Here is a 15833-nt window from a genome sequence, read left to right on the forward strand (position 1 = left end):
TAATCAATATTCATTTTTAACAAAGCGAAAGTGTGCTATACACCCCATCATCCAGTATTTAAACCTTCCAGCGCAACAACTAAATTAAAAGTTGTTTTTGACGGCTCAGTTAAAGCTACCCTCAACGATATACTCTTACTAGAGTGCAGTTCAACAAGATTTGTTTTCCATCATACTTAGATTTAGAATCTAAAATTATGTCATTACTTCGGACGTAGCTAAAATGTATCCATAGGTATTAGTTAAACCTAGCGATTCCAATTTACAACGTATTCTTTGACGTGATTCTTTTGATCAAACGATAAATCTCTTCGCATTACGAACGTTTGGGACCGCTTGTGCACCGTACTTAGCCGCAATATATTTAATTCAGATAGCAAATGAAAATGATTTTTCATTAGGTTGTAAGGCCATTCGAACTGAATTTTATGTTGATGACCACATAACAGATTCAGATAACTTAAACGAAGTTATTAAACTGAAAATTGATATTTCTAAATTATTACAACATTATGGTTTTCCACTCCTTAAACGGTTCTCCAATAATCGTATCATTACTTCTGGTCACGATTCTTTCATTTCTTCAAATCAAAATCAGAATTTACGGACTTAAGGAATTCTATAGAATAATTCTACAGACACACTCTTACGCAAATTACTCATTCTAATGATTCTACAATTCACACCAAAAAAAAATATTCTTTCTATTATAGCTAGTGTGTCTGATCCTCTAGGACTCATTGGTTCTATTGTATTTTCCTTTAAACATTTTATCCAATTACTGAGACAACTTTAAACCGATTTGTACGAAATATTACCCACGACAGTATTATGACAATGGCTCAAGTTATACAGTTAGTTACATTCAATTGAGTCAATTAAAATAAGTAGATCCATAAAACCTCAAAACGGTAGTAAGATCAATTCAATTCTAATACATAAATTTTCTGATGCTTCCATAAAGGGTTATGCTGTTGCGTGTATACACGAATTGTATTCGCTAACCATAAAATTACAACTAATCTACGTACTACGTTCTAAATCAAAACTTTCCGCTTTAAAACAATACCATTACCAAGACTTGAACTACTTGGTTGTTTACTACTTAGTCGTTTGTTATTGAAGGTAATTAATGTCTTAGACATACATTTTGATGAAATACATTTCTATACAGATTCAACACTTTATTGGATTCACGGGATAACATCTAATCGGAAAGTATTTATAAGTAACAGAATTTCTGAAATTCAACAAAATACTTCAAACGCTAATTGTCACTACGTCAAATCCTTTGAAAATCCAGCTGACGTATTGTGTAGAGGCTGTACTCCTAATAAATTACTTAACATGTCACTCTTAACATGGCACGGTCCTTATTGGCTTTTACAATTTTCATCCCAGTGGCCAATTAAAAATAATATTACTTTAATAACTGTAATATGAATTCTAAATGTTTATTAGAAAAATGGAGAACTATTTATTCCTTCCTCTTCTCATTTTGGTGGTTTATGGGAGAGCGCAATTAAGAGCGTCAAATATAATATGCTTCGTGTAATAGGACAAACAATTCTTAATTTTGAAGTTATATACGGTTTTAACTCGAATTGAAGCCTGTCTCAATTTCCGTCCTATTTTTGCTACTTCAACAGACCACAGATCCAGAACCTCTATTACCGGGACACTTTCTCATTGGTTGTCCACTCACCTCAAAAAATTGAAATTAACCACCTAGGCCGCTGACAACTATTTTTACAGATTTATACACTCTATTTGGAAACGATGGTCTAAAGACTGTCTACATTATCTTAAACAACGCAATAAATGGCTTTTTCCTTCCCGTAACCTTTGTGTTGGAGATTTAGTATTAATTACCAACGAAAATTGGAAACATGGAACTGTCACCCACGTATATCCCGGTTCTGATAACCTAGTAAGGGTTGTTGATTTAAACACAGCTTATGGTCAATTAAGAAGACTTGTGCATAAATTGTGTTTGCTACTAATCTCTAATGATTGAATTAACAATATTTTTAAATGAATATTGATAACATAATTTTTTAAATGACGATGATATTCTGATTGATTTAATTATTTATATACTATTATTATTGTAATGCCATGTTATTTGTTCTTTCATAATACAATTGTTAATATATTCATAATTATTGTATTAACTCAAAGCTCATAAAGTAAACGTGGCATTTCATTAAATCAGATTTTCATTAACAATGTATTAAAATTATGGAATCATTAAAGGTTATACATAAGTATAAACTGATAAACGTCTTAGTTTATTCGTCTTGAACCAGCAAATTAGCATTAGAATAATGGAACCAGAACGGTGTGTTATTCGACGAAAATTTTTTGGTCAACTGCAAGTCGTTACAACACCTATACCGCCGCAAGCGGCCTACCAAGCTTTAACAGCACCCAATTATACGCACCCATATCCGGACGCCCTATACGTAATCTTCCCCTAATACTCCCAATTCCGTCGAAAAACGCACACATTCACCGACCCTCCAACCAACCACTTCACAGCCAACTCTCAGACGGCATAACATAACTCCCACGCATCCTTAAGTAAATGGGATTTATTCTCTACTTATTTTCACCTTTAATGTGTTCCTAAATTTATCGTTAAGTTTTTAGTTTAGCGTTGAATATTACTCGGGTTATTTGTCTTTTATGACACACAAAGTTTTTCTTGTATGATAGTCAGCTTTTGTACCGTTAAGTAATTCAGAACAAAGCAATAGAAGGTATTACAACTTAACCTATCAATGAAACCCGATTTCTTAACCTAAAATGAATTACATAAAATTGTCGTATTTCATTCTTAAGACTTTATATTATGATAATCATTATTAACAAAGATACTGAAAAATGATCAATGTCAGCTCTCTGTATTTAGTACCGTATTCTGGAGTACCTGCAGAACAAAATTTGTTTCCTTATTTACTACCGGTTTGATTACTTTTCAGGTACTAATTGTTTCGGTGGTTAAGTTTCAACTAACATTCCTTTATAGGGAAACGTAAAAATTGTAACACCGATCGCATATTTACTTTTAAATACTGCGATTAATAGCAAAATCAAGATTTTAATTCTACAGACCAATAAAAAAAAATTGGCGGATTTCACAGTAGACAATCGAGTGATACGAGAACTTGAAACAGAATAGCAAAGCTGATTAATGGATAGAGATAAAAAAAATGTTTAAGTTTACAACTGAACGGATGAAAACGAACTTCACTACCGTTTACTTGAAAGGATCCAGGAAAACCATGGGAAAACTTGATCAAAAGAACGTCTCAACATATAAAACAAACAAAAAATTGTTAGGTTTATAATATCACAATAAATAATTAAAATATAAAATCCACTTACCATTAGCCATCCAATTAACAATTTTTTAAGCGTTCAAGCCCTTTCGTAAACGAATTCCATTTTTAGGAACTTAAATTTTTTTATATTATTCTTAAAAAACTAAAACTTCTTGTCATAAGTAAAATTGTTATGTAAACTGTATAAAATATAGAAAAATGGTCGTCATGTGTTTAAAATTGTGTCGACTTTACGACCTATCATTATGAATGTCTCCACCGTTATAACCCAAAAACTTTTATTAACAGTCTTGATTTTTCAACAACAAAAAAATGACAGGACGTTAAATTGACACAATTTTAAATACATGACGACCATTTTTCTATATTTTATATACTTTACACAACAATTTTACTTATGAAAAGAAGTTTTAGTTTTTTTTTAAATAATATAAAAAAATTTAAGTTCCTGAAGATGGAATTCGTTTCCGAAACAGTTTAAACGCATAAAAAGATTTGTTGGTAAGTGGGTTTTATTTTTAATTGCTTATTGTATAATCATACCAACGAGTCATGTTTGATAAAATTATCATAATATTACACCAGCAGGTAAATAATGGAAAATAATAAAACAAACATATGAAGATAATCAACTAGTAAGATCACTTTAAAGCAAAAATAATTTGGAAGTCGTAATTCAATTTCTTTCGTGTAAATATTTTTAAACTTTGTAATTCAGTTTGTTTTTTAAGTAGAAGTTTTTATGTGTAGGAACAACCCATATGATTTACAAGGTAAATTATATAAAAACACAGTTGAGCCCTTTTACATAATTTTTCAATAACGTAAGTAATAAATTTATAACATATAATATACAATTATATTTATAATTTTATATTATATTTTTCTTTTGTTCGTTTATTTAATTAACAGCAGTTACTAGATGATAAGTGAATTTTGTAGCGTGTGAAAAATGCCATGCCTGATCTAAATCTCCATATGAAAACCCGAGACGGATATCGGGAAAAGTGCAATCGTTTTTATCGATTAATATTCTATTCAAATTTTTAAATATAACTTGCGGTCAATTAAGTGGATCTGTAATTTATTAAATAACAATAATAAAATAAAGCCGTTTCTCGAAAGCGAAAATTACTCTGAGTTAAGAAAAAAAAATTCTGTTAGTTTAATAAAGGTGGATATTGTTTCTTATTTTTTTTACAAACAAATTACTACATTTTTAACAAAAGTTGTAAATTCATAAACACGAAGGCACAGAAATGTTGCAATATTTATTAAACATCGGTCTACGTGATATAATTTACAATTACTGGCGCCAAAGAATGATCTGATTGTTCAATTTACTACCCTCAAAACTTGTTCTGAATTTTAAAACGTCCGAAGTCATACTATTTTACTTCACAGAATAAAATTATGATAAGAATAAACACCGAAAAAAGAAGCAAAGATAACAATAGGCATCACATGTTACAACATACTTGTAGTAATAATAATAATAATTAATAATAATAATAATAAAATAATACACAAACGACATAATAAATAAACTCTGATACATTGAGTCGTAATGAAAATAATAGTTCCGCCATCATCACAACAAAACCGGAATTGCTAGGAGGATGTTAGGGGATGAGATGAGAGAGTAACTGGAAGGGAATGCTTGATAACGTCATACCCGGAAGTATTTCCGGCCAAGCTTATCATCTCCTCTTCATCCTTTCACACCTTCACCATCCACCGTAACCGACCGACAACCAGCAACTGATTCAATTAGCGAATATGTTATATAAACTAAAGTACGTATACTAAAATACGCTATAATAGTGGACTTAATATCGATACGAGAAGTATTGTAATACTAAACCTATTAATATATTAAAGTAGTAATTTTCATACACTACAAAAACATAACCTTGTAAATTTATAAAAATTGACCGATTATTTTTCTATACGTGTTCAGAACACTACAGCAAATCCAACAGAAATTAGCGAAGTTTAAGATCTGGTTTTAAACAGATCAAGTATTTTACCTTCGACACGATCTCTGTCTACAAGTTTTGATAGCAACCTGAATCAAAAATCAGTTTCTAGTGAACGGGATGTTTAAAAAAATAATAATTTTCAATAATTATTTTAGTTAAGTTTTTTAAACGTGGCACACTTGATATATAATATTATTTATATATAAATAAATAAAACTCAACCTTACCGACTTCGTCTGCAGTCTCTTTTCTAGCACTTTCGGTCATTCGACCATCCTCAGGAAAAGTTATTCTTCTATTTAGATCATTAAATTTAAATTATGTAAAAAGTAGATTTATAAAATGTTAAAATCACAACTGATCGTCATAGTATAAAGTTAATCGTGTCTGTTATGTAAGAAGATCGCAGTTGTTATATAATTTTAACTATCTAAATTGAAGAATAACTGTTCCTGAGGATGGTCGAATGACCGAAAGTGCTAGAAAAGAGACTGCGGGCGAATTGTTGGTAAGGTTGTTTCATTTATTTATATATAAATAATTATTTTAGTATTCTAAGAAAAATGAAATAATTTACAGTCAAGTAATATTACTGTACATCATTGTATGTTATTAACAAACGTTCATTAAACTAATAAATGTTCAACAATACTTGGACAAAGTTTCCTATATACGGAGATTCAGTGAGTTGAGGAACACGAAACGAGTGGATACTATTAAGATATTGGCCTACCAAAACCTAACCAAGGTGTGATCAAATCCTGTTTCTAAACTCCAGAAACTAAAAACAACTTGAACGATTTTTCTTTACCTAATTTTCTTAATTTTACAACTGTGTTAACCGTACAACAATAAAAAATGATGTAAGATAATGCGACGATGAAATGGATTGAAGAGAACAACACTCAGCAGTGAGACTCTTACAAGAATATCATAAAAAGAATTAAAAGTTAATTACTACTTAATAAAAAGATAAATGAAAAAGTAATTGGTTGATAAAAGCCTTTAAACTTCTTAACGTAAGATATCTTTCCTGCATTTTTACGTGGTCGTCCCCGGAGATATTCGTAACTTAGTACAGCATGTCTAGGTTAAGTATGAATGAGTTGCCCGCCTCCGTAGCGCGAGTAGTAGCGTCTCGGCCTTTCATCCGGAGGTCCCGGGTTCGAATCCCGGTAAGGCAGGCATTTTCCCACGCTCTAATTATCCATCTCATCCTCTGAAGCAATACCTAACGGTGGTCCCGGAGGTTACACAGAAAAAAAAGCATGAACGGGTTATCGAGTGGTCGCAAACGTTTTGCTTGAAACAAGTATAAACTCGAAAGAATCGTAAACGCACGGAACTTGTAAATGAAATTGTGACGGTTTCGTTAGTCAAGGAACAAGAGACACCAGCTATCACTCGTAATCATTTTAATTGGAACCATTGTAGTTCGGCTGCTACAGAAGGAAAACATCCGAAATGCGTAGCCATACATCCAAACCATTCGAGGATCATCTTATACAAAAACAGCCTTAACTAGCGATCGTTTGTAAAGTAATGTAAATATTTGTTTTCTCTTGCTTTAGGTAGATTTCATAAGAAAGCTACCTATTATAATGGGTGCCATGATTCAACTTCCAGAAAATTTCGGCATATCTTTGCGTTTCACATCTCCCAGACCCCAAAACCACCGTCAGTTCAAAAGTTTATTTATACATTTTTATATATATTTCACTTTCTTGCGGACACAATAACTGCCGTAATTTTGTGCCAATCACTTTCAAATTGTTCCTTAAAAATAACTGGTCCCAAAATCTCGATCGAGTTCGTTAACGGCCAAAATCGGACCATGGGAAAGCTTTTTCAAAAAAACAAAATATCGCTATAACTTTCTTATTAAGTACAATATCGAATTCGTTTAAAGTTCCCACTATTCTGAGAATAAGGGCCTAAAACTTACGTAAATAAAGTTTTTTGATATCACCAGCCATTGGACCAGGAGGTGGAAAAAATTGGGTTTTGAAGACAAAAAAATCATACCTCCCTCAATAGGTACAGTATCTAATCGGTTTAAAGTGGTCGTTAGTCCTCTAAACATTACCTAAACAATTTGATATGACATTACCTAAACATTCTGAAACAATTTTTGATATGACCAACCCTTACAGCAAGAGAGAGCAAAATATTACTGGAATTGTAAGAAGATGCGGCTTGTCTTGCTAAACATGTGATACTTTTTTCACATGCAACCATTGTTGTATTGAGTAAATTTGATGTTTTTCTTAACTTTAAGGTGGAAATCTTTTTTATCCCCTACTTAGCACCGATGAAATCTAACTTCACCTTACGGCATGCCGAAAGAGATTTTTTTTTTCAATATTTTACATTTTGTGTCAACATGTCGATTCCGTTTCAGACCTCTGACAATGTGTACTCCAAGGTAAGAAATTTTATCAGTTGTAGGAATTGCTAAGCCGTGCATGAAGACTGGAGGACAAGTCTGTTTGCATGTAATGAAGGTGACATTATGCAATTTTAGTAGAATTAATTTTAACACACCAGTCATAAATCATTGCAGTTCATTAACATAGTGTTGGAGATTTAGTGAAATGTTGTTTGCTTTCTTAGAATAAGAGAATAATGTTTGTTATTAAACAAGCTAGAAGCATTTTGATATCATTTGAAATAATATATTAAATAATAATTGCCTTTATTCTAAACTTTATTCGTGTATGCCAAATTAAAAAGCAAATTCTTACAGCAATAATCCTGGTTAAATGAACATCAGCGGATTTGTAGATACAGAAACTCTTTTATATTAAAAAGGTTTTAATACCTTAAAACACACCCAGAAATAAATTGGCCTACCTCATTAACAACGTAACTGGTGCTCAGTCAGTAGGATATCAATGGGCTTAATACCAGAAATAACAAGGACTGCCTCTTGAGAGACAGTCCTAGAAGCACTAATCACAGATAATAATAAGAAACACTGGGCTCTCAATAAAATATTCCTATAAGATTTGTACCTCAGTCAATCAGCCCAGACAGGTGCAGCATATAGCATTATTGCTTCCCATAAAACCTTACATAGAACAAGCATGGTTCTGAAATTAACCTACAATCGGGATGAACTGCTCTCCGAACACCGAAGAAAGCAGAACAAGCCTTTTTGTCAGCATAATGAAAGTCCTCTTTGACTCAAAGATTCTCATCAAGCATAACACCTAGATACTTCTCCAGCAGAATATACCTAATTCGATGACCCGCCATTGACACACGAGGTCGTAATGAACAGCTAGTTTGCCCTTGAGTAACATCATATTTTTCTCTGGGGTAAACATCATCTTATGTTGCAAACTCCAAAACTGGATTACCTTGCAAGCCTGGGCTGCTCTGAATTCAAACACATTCCTCAAATTTCCTCAACTAACGTTTCTTAACCTTTCAGTATTTGCAACCCAATTTTCAATCAAAATTTTCATCATGCCCACCTAATATAATAATGTATTTTGAGTATTTTTTCACTAAAGACATTACAAACCTTAAAAATTACCAAGAATAAGTAAATTTATTGATATTCGACAACACCGATCCGCTGCATTGACAAAACCAGAATCTATGCCTTTCTATCTTGCTCTCTGTTTAATCCACCATATCAGGCATTCTCGCGGCTTTGTGAGCAGTTCTGATTTGTCTCAAACATTCTGGAACATCTGCACGACCATCTGCAGAAACTTGTATAAATGCTGTACCTTGTTCAATTCCAACCAGTCTCAATCGAATCGATCCTCCTATCGCTATCAAATCAATTGTGAATGTGTAGGTTGTAATTTGCATGTTAATTGCAATTCATGGTATCATGGTATAAATATTCATAGCAGTAGATTTATACAGAATCATGGATAAATTTTTAAGTGGGTGTAAGCAAACATTAGACAATAGTGAAACATCAACAAGTGCACAGACCTAATAAACCTATACAACAATTGGAAATGCTTCACAGTGAGTACGTAAAAATCTCCTAGAATTCTTCAAATTAAAATTAAAATGATATGAAAAGCAAACAACATTTTAAAAAAACTATGTGAATGAAAAAGCTTTACTTGTTTACAAAGTTTCATATAAAATAGCCAGATGTAAAAAGCTTCACACCATTGGTGAAGAGCTTATTTTGTCAGCTGCAGTTGAAATTGTAGAAACTATGTTTGGAGGTAATTTTGCCAAACAATTGCAATCCATAACTCAATCACATGATACTGTTGCCTGTCGAATAGGTGATATAGCTGAAGGTGTACAGTATCCAGCTTTTCGGGATGTTGCATAACAAATTGTATTCAGTTCAGCTTGATGAAGCAAAAGGTAGCAATACAGATACTCATTTCATTACCTATGTTCGATTTTGTTATGGTATGTCAGCAATAGAAGAACTACTTTTCTGCAAACCAATAGAACTCAAAGCAAAAGCATCTGCATTATTTGTTAGTAATGATTTTATAAACAAGGCAAACATAGTGGAAAAATTGCGTCGGAATATGGTGGTCATTCAATGTCTGGAACATTCCAAAATAAACAAGCACTTGTGAAACAAAAATCTCCACAGTGTATCCATACACATTGCATGATCCACAGAGAAGCTCTGGTTTCCAAAGAAATGAGTCCTGGTCTGAAAATTATGCAGGCAGTTGTAACCTTAGTAAATTACGTAAAATCAGGAACCTAAAATCAAGAATTTTTTTGCACTTTGTAAAGATGTGTGTGCAGTACATTCAGCATAAATATTTTATTGTGTGGCAAGATGGTTATCACATGAGAAATTTTTTCAACAATTTTATGATTTAAGGATGAAATTGCCATTTTTCTAGAAGAGTAAAACTGTCCAGAAGCCTAGAAGTTTCAAGATGGTTTATTTGTGATGGAATTTAGCTACTTGATCAACCTATTCAAGAAATTAAATACCTTGAATTTCAACTCTAAGGAGCAAATGCACATATGTTGGATACAAATGATAAATTTAATACTTTTTGTAGAAAACTAGAATTTTTGGAGCAGAGATTTATAGCAAAAAAACCTAGAAATGTTTGAAAATGTGGGTGGACGTGTTAAAGCTTACAAGGCTGAAGAACAAAATGTGAAAGTTGTTTCTTTAACCATTGAAAATCATTTTGTCATGCTGGCAAGGAATTTTAAAAAGTATTTTCTTGCTGACGACAAGTTGTCATCAGCAACATCTTGTCGTCAGCAAGTGACTTATTGTCACTTGATTTAGGACTGTTGGAACATCTAGTTGCACACCTCCCCTTTTGACTGGAATCAACTGGAGTGAAAGTATCCAAAAAAACCCAAAATCCCAAAAACTTGGATTTTGGACTTTTTCTTAATTGTAGTAATAAGCCCTCATTGAGAGCTTTTTAACAATTTATCATAAGTGGTACTCATTTTCATTGGTTCTAGAGTTATAGCCAAATAAAATATTTGGAACTTACAAGGGGGATGCACATCGTTTCGAATCTGACTTCATCTCCTTTTTTTACTTAACTTTTTTTTAATTTAAATATGTGATTTATTAATCTCTGATTGTAAAAAGATTTTTACAATAAATAATAATTCAATAATAACAATAAAATATAAAAAAATATCATTAGTTATTAATGAAAACAAATTTCATGTACTTTTCATTTTAAAAAAATGTGTATATGTAATTTAATAGGCGTACAAGGAAGACATGTGATGTCTACATCAGTTTTTTTTAATTTAGTATTGATAAGTTAATTATTAGATACATTGTGGAGTACTGATACAATCCTATTTATAAGTATATTATATCAGTGTAAATGTGTATTTTATTATTTATTATATCAGAATATTTTGTTTTGCTTTCCTTTCAGTAAATTAATGAATTTTTTATAATATTTTCTTTGCGATATGCTCACACCCCCCATTTAGTGTCATCAATCCCCCTAGGGTAGCGCACCCCATAGATTGAGAAACACTACATTAACCAGCAAAAGCCCATCGTCCCCCATATGCAATGACGCAGCTTCTACTAGGTAACCACAACCGCATCAAAGAACCAAATTCAACAACCCAGAGCAAGGATCCTAAAACACTACCCTACGGACAACCTACGAAAAACAACATCTTGGTTGCTGAAAAAACTATATAACACATTCAGCTCATTTGCGTACAATCACACTTCTGCATCTGAAACAGGGCAGAGGAGGGCCACCACAAATTATTAAAAGCCCTTGATATATTCAAAAAGATATCTAAGACATACTCAGACTCTCTAGAAGAAACAATGTACATAACCTTAAGAATAGCAACTTCCATGTCCGTGGCTGGGTAAAAACTATAGTGACCATCCATCAAAAACTTTCTAAGATTCAATCTATCAGTAATAAGTAGATTTAAAACCTTCTCAAAAATCTTTCCAATAACTGGTAGGAGCGTTAAAGGCCTATAAGTAAAGCTCACAGTGGGGTCCTTCTCACTACATTTAAACAATTTTAGAAGACCTTTTTTCCAACAAACAGGGAAATAGCCAGCAGAGAGCATTCTATTAAAAATTCTAGTTAAGGTACCAACACAAATTCCGACAGAACAAGCAAGGAGCTTAACCATGATTTCATCAAAACCCAGGCCTTTATTCCTACTAGAACAGCAAATTACCTGACATACCACTGCCTCTGCAATTTCCACAGATAAAAAATTAGGGCATAAAGCAACCACTTCCTCTCAGACTCACAGATGATGCGAGATTTCATTAGTCACAACATCATCCAGTAATAAATCATTCAATAGAATATTTAAGATCTCAGCTTTATTAGAAACAACACCCTGCTAGAGCAAGAGAGCTGGCAAAAGAATATTTTTCTTACACTTATGCCCTAGGACTCTAAACATAACATCCTAAGAATCATTATTTCTTTGCTCTCTAACAGAAGAAATCCAAGAACCCCTTTTTGATGTCCTGAATAAATAAAAATATTCAGACCTCTGTCTTCGACGTCACCTACCAAAATCGCTTCCAATTCAGGAACACTCCCTCACTCAGCAGCTCTCTTGAGATGGTTCAGATTGTTACAAAAGACACCTGTCTAGACCACCAAGGGGGTATTATTCTTTCTCTACCCAAACTACGGAAAATTGAATTCTCAGCGGCATCAATGAAAGCCAAAAAAAATCTTTCTGCCAGGTCTTCCAACTAAATATAATCCAGATACTGCTTTAACAGAATTAAAAAAGAAATTAATTTTAGGTACAGATTAATATCACAAATAGTAACAAGGTCGACCGATGGCATACATTTAAAGTCAACGCCGTTGACAATTGGAATTATCACATTAAGAGATTCTTGAAAATTATTTACACTGCAAACACAGATTGAAGGCGGTTGTTTTTTTTTAAATCAACTAACTGTTGGAACCGCCGATTGTACAATTTGCGAAAGGATTCGATTAGATAGAGGAATCAATTTTTTTTTTTTTTTGTGGGTGAAAAACGCCTGGACGTTGTCATCGCCCAGTAATTATTATTAAAAGGGTAAAATAACTTCAAAATAATAAACCACACAAGGTGTAAACGTAATATTAACCATATAATGAAAATTTACTGAAACAAGCCAAGAAGGCAAAACAAAACCCAAAACTAATACCACAGACAAAGTTGTTATAATATAAAATCTAAAATAATAGAACAAAGAAAGTATAAAAACTTACCCAACTCCGATGGGTTGCGAAAAATCCCCTCCCCGGATAGTAAAATTAAACACAGAACTAAAAAATCAAATCGAAAATAAAGATTATAATTATTAAAAAACTCTCCTTACAGATAAACATATATCAGTATATTAAATCCTTTGCAGTAACCCAGTACCATGTATAAAGAGAAACATCCGTTCCAAAATCCTGCCATCATTGCACAAGATATCACGAATGTTGCTGGGTATATTAAACTGACGATGCAACGCCGTATAACATACGCAGTCCACGAGAATGTGGTGCACATTCATGCGGCAGTTGCATCGTGTGCACAGGGGTGGGTCTTCTCCTGACATTAGATATTCGTGCGTGATCCTCGTATGCCCCAACCGTAACCGGCAGAGGACTACTTCCCCACGACGAGAGTTCCTGCAAGAGGAGCCCCACGGCAACACTGAATCTTTAATCCGTCGAAATTTATTATCGACGGCAGCCGTCCAGCCACTTTGCCAACTCGCTGGTAGTGATTGTTTTATATGATTGATAAAATCAAAGGTAGTAACTCGGGTGGTGAAAGGAGGCTGAATACACGCTTCTTTCGCAGCAGAAATGCCCTCTCGTTACCTAGAATTCCAACGTGGCTAGGGATCCAGCAAAAACCTACCCCCCCGTTTCGTTTATCTAACTCAGCGATTTTATCATAAATGCCAACGACGACACGATGTTCGGAATAAAGGTTTTCTAACACCAGGAGAGCACTGTACGAGTTACTGCAAATAAGAATGCTCATATAATTAGGGCCAACGATACTTAGAGCCCTATCCACAGCGAGTAGTTCCGCGGTGAACACACTCGTAACACCGGGTAGGCCAAACATATAAGTCTGTTCATCGAAAACAAAAGCACAACCAACGTTACCGTCATGTTTCGACCCATCAGTGTATTCCACCACGTCTCGGTTTGACTTGGTGAGGAGAAACTGAAACATCTGCTGGAAAACAATAGGAGGCGTTGATCGTTTATCATACATTTAAAATCAAACTTAAAATCCACATGGTTTATTCTCCACGGGGGGTTCGAGCACGGACATGATGGAAGCAACTGGGAAGTGCCAAAATTCATATGCTGCAGCAGACGTCGTGCACGGACACCCACAGGCGCAGTACAACGTGGATGGTCCTCATATTTCCTCAAATTAGGATCCCTATGAACTGGGCCAAAAGCTGGGTGATTCGGTTGTCCGCTGAGACGGGCAAAATAAGACAACAAAAGCTGGTCACGTCTATTCCAAAGTGATGGCTCGCCACTGTCTACAAGTAAGCTTGCGATAGGGCTCGATCTAAACGCACCTGTGGCAAGCCGAAGAAAAGAATGATACACACCGTCCAGCATCTTAAGTACGGTTTGACGAGCTGAAGAATAGGCGACACAACCATAATCCAAACGGGAACGAACAAGGGAGTAGTAAAAACGCAACATACATGACTGATCGGCCCCCCAGTTGGTGTTACTTAGGACCCGCATCATATCCAAAAGTTTGGAACACTTTGTCCTCAATTCCCTTATATGTGTGACCCAGGTAAGACGGCTATCAAAAAGCAAACCCGGAAACCTGACGTAAGTAGAGACAGCAATAAGCTCTCTGTTCAGAAAAACCCGCGGATTAGAAGGGTTCCGTAGCCGAGAAAAGACCACTCATTTCGTCTTGTCGGGTGAAAATGTAAAACCAGTAGTCCCTGACCAAGCTTCAAGGCGAAATATAATGTTTTGTATCAGTCGCTCGGCAGTGGGTGTAGAGCGGCTTGCAACGTAAATAACAAAATCATCAACGAAAAGACAACAAGAGACAGGAGCCTTTACATAATCTTGCAATCATCATTCCACCACGGAACGGAAGGACGTTTAGGATTGCCCGATGTTTGTGGGACATATCTGCTGGCAGTTTCAAGTATTTTGGACGTAAGAGAGGAAAGTGCAATTTTCGGGAACAATGATGCAACATAAAATTTGGGTGAAACTGAGGGAAACTTTCAGAGAAAGGTTTCGACTTTTGAGATAACTTATAGAGATGATTGCTTGGGGTTGTACACAATGTTATGAATGGTTTAAAAGTGGTTGTCAGTCAACTGAAAATGACCCTCAACCAGGAAACCCTTCGACTTCAACTGGTGACACCCACTTTCAGAAAATCAACGATTGATGCGTGCAAATCATGACTGACTGTCAGAGAACTTGCAGAAGAGATTAGCATCTCGACTGGATCATCGCCATGACATTTTGGCTGAAACATTGAACATGCACGTAGTTGCAGCAAAGTTTGTTCCTTGTTTGATGACCAACAGCAGAAAGAACATTACATGGATGTTTATCAGCAACTTCTTGAACAAGCCAATGACGATGAACCTTTCATGTAAAGGATCATAATGGGAGAAGAAAAGCTGAGTTTATGGCTACAACATTGAGACAAAAGTTCAATTATCACAATGGATAGGGAAAGGATCTCCACGCCCCAAGAAAGCATGTCTGTCTCAATCCAATGTCAAAGTGATGCTCTGAGTTTTCTTTGATTTTAATGGAATTGTGCATTTTGAATTCTTGTCTAAGGTGAAACGGTAAAACATGCATTCTATAGGCATTTTACAACGGTTACGTGAAAAATCCACAAAAAAAGACCAATTTGTGGCAAGAAAACTTATGGTTCCTTTATAAAGACAATGCACCTGCACAATCAGTTTTGTTAATTCATCAGATTTGTGTCAAAAATCACATGACTGTCCTCCCGCAGCCTCCCTACTCACCAGATCTGGGTCCGGTCC

The sequence above is a fragment of the Lycorma delicatula genome, chromosome 1 (genome assembly GCF_047948215.1).
Source record: "Lycorma delicatula isolate Av1 chromosome 1, ASM4794821v1, whole genome shotgun sequence".
In the NCBI taxonomy this organism is placed as follows: Eukaryota; Metazoa; Arthropoda; class Insecta; order Hemiptera; family Fulgoridae; genus Lycorma; species Lycorma delicatula.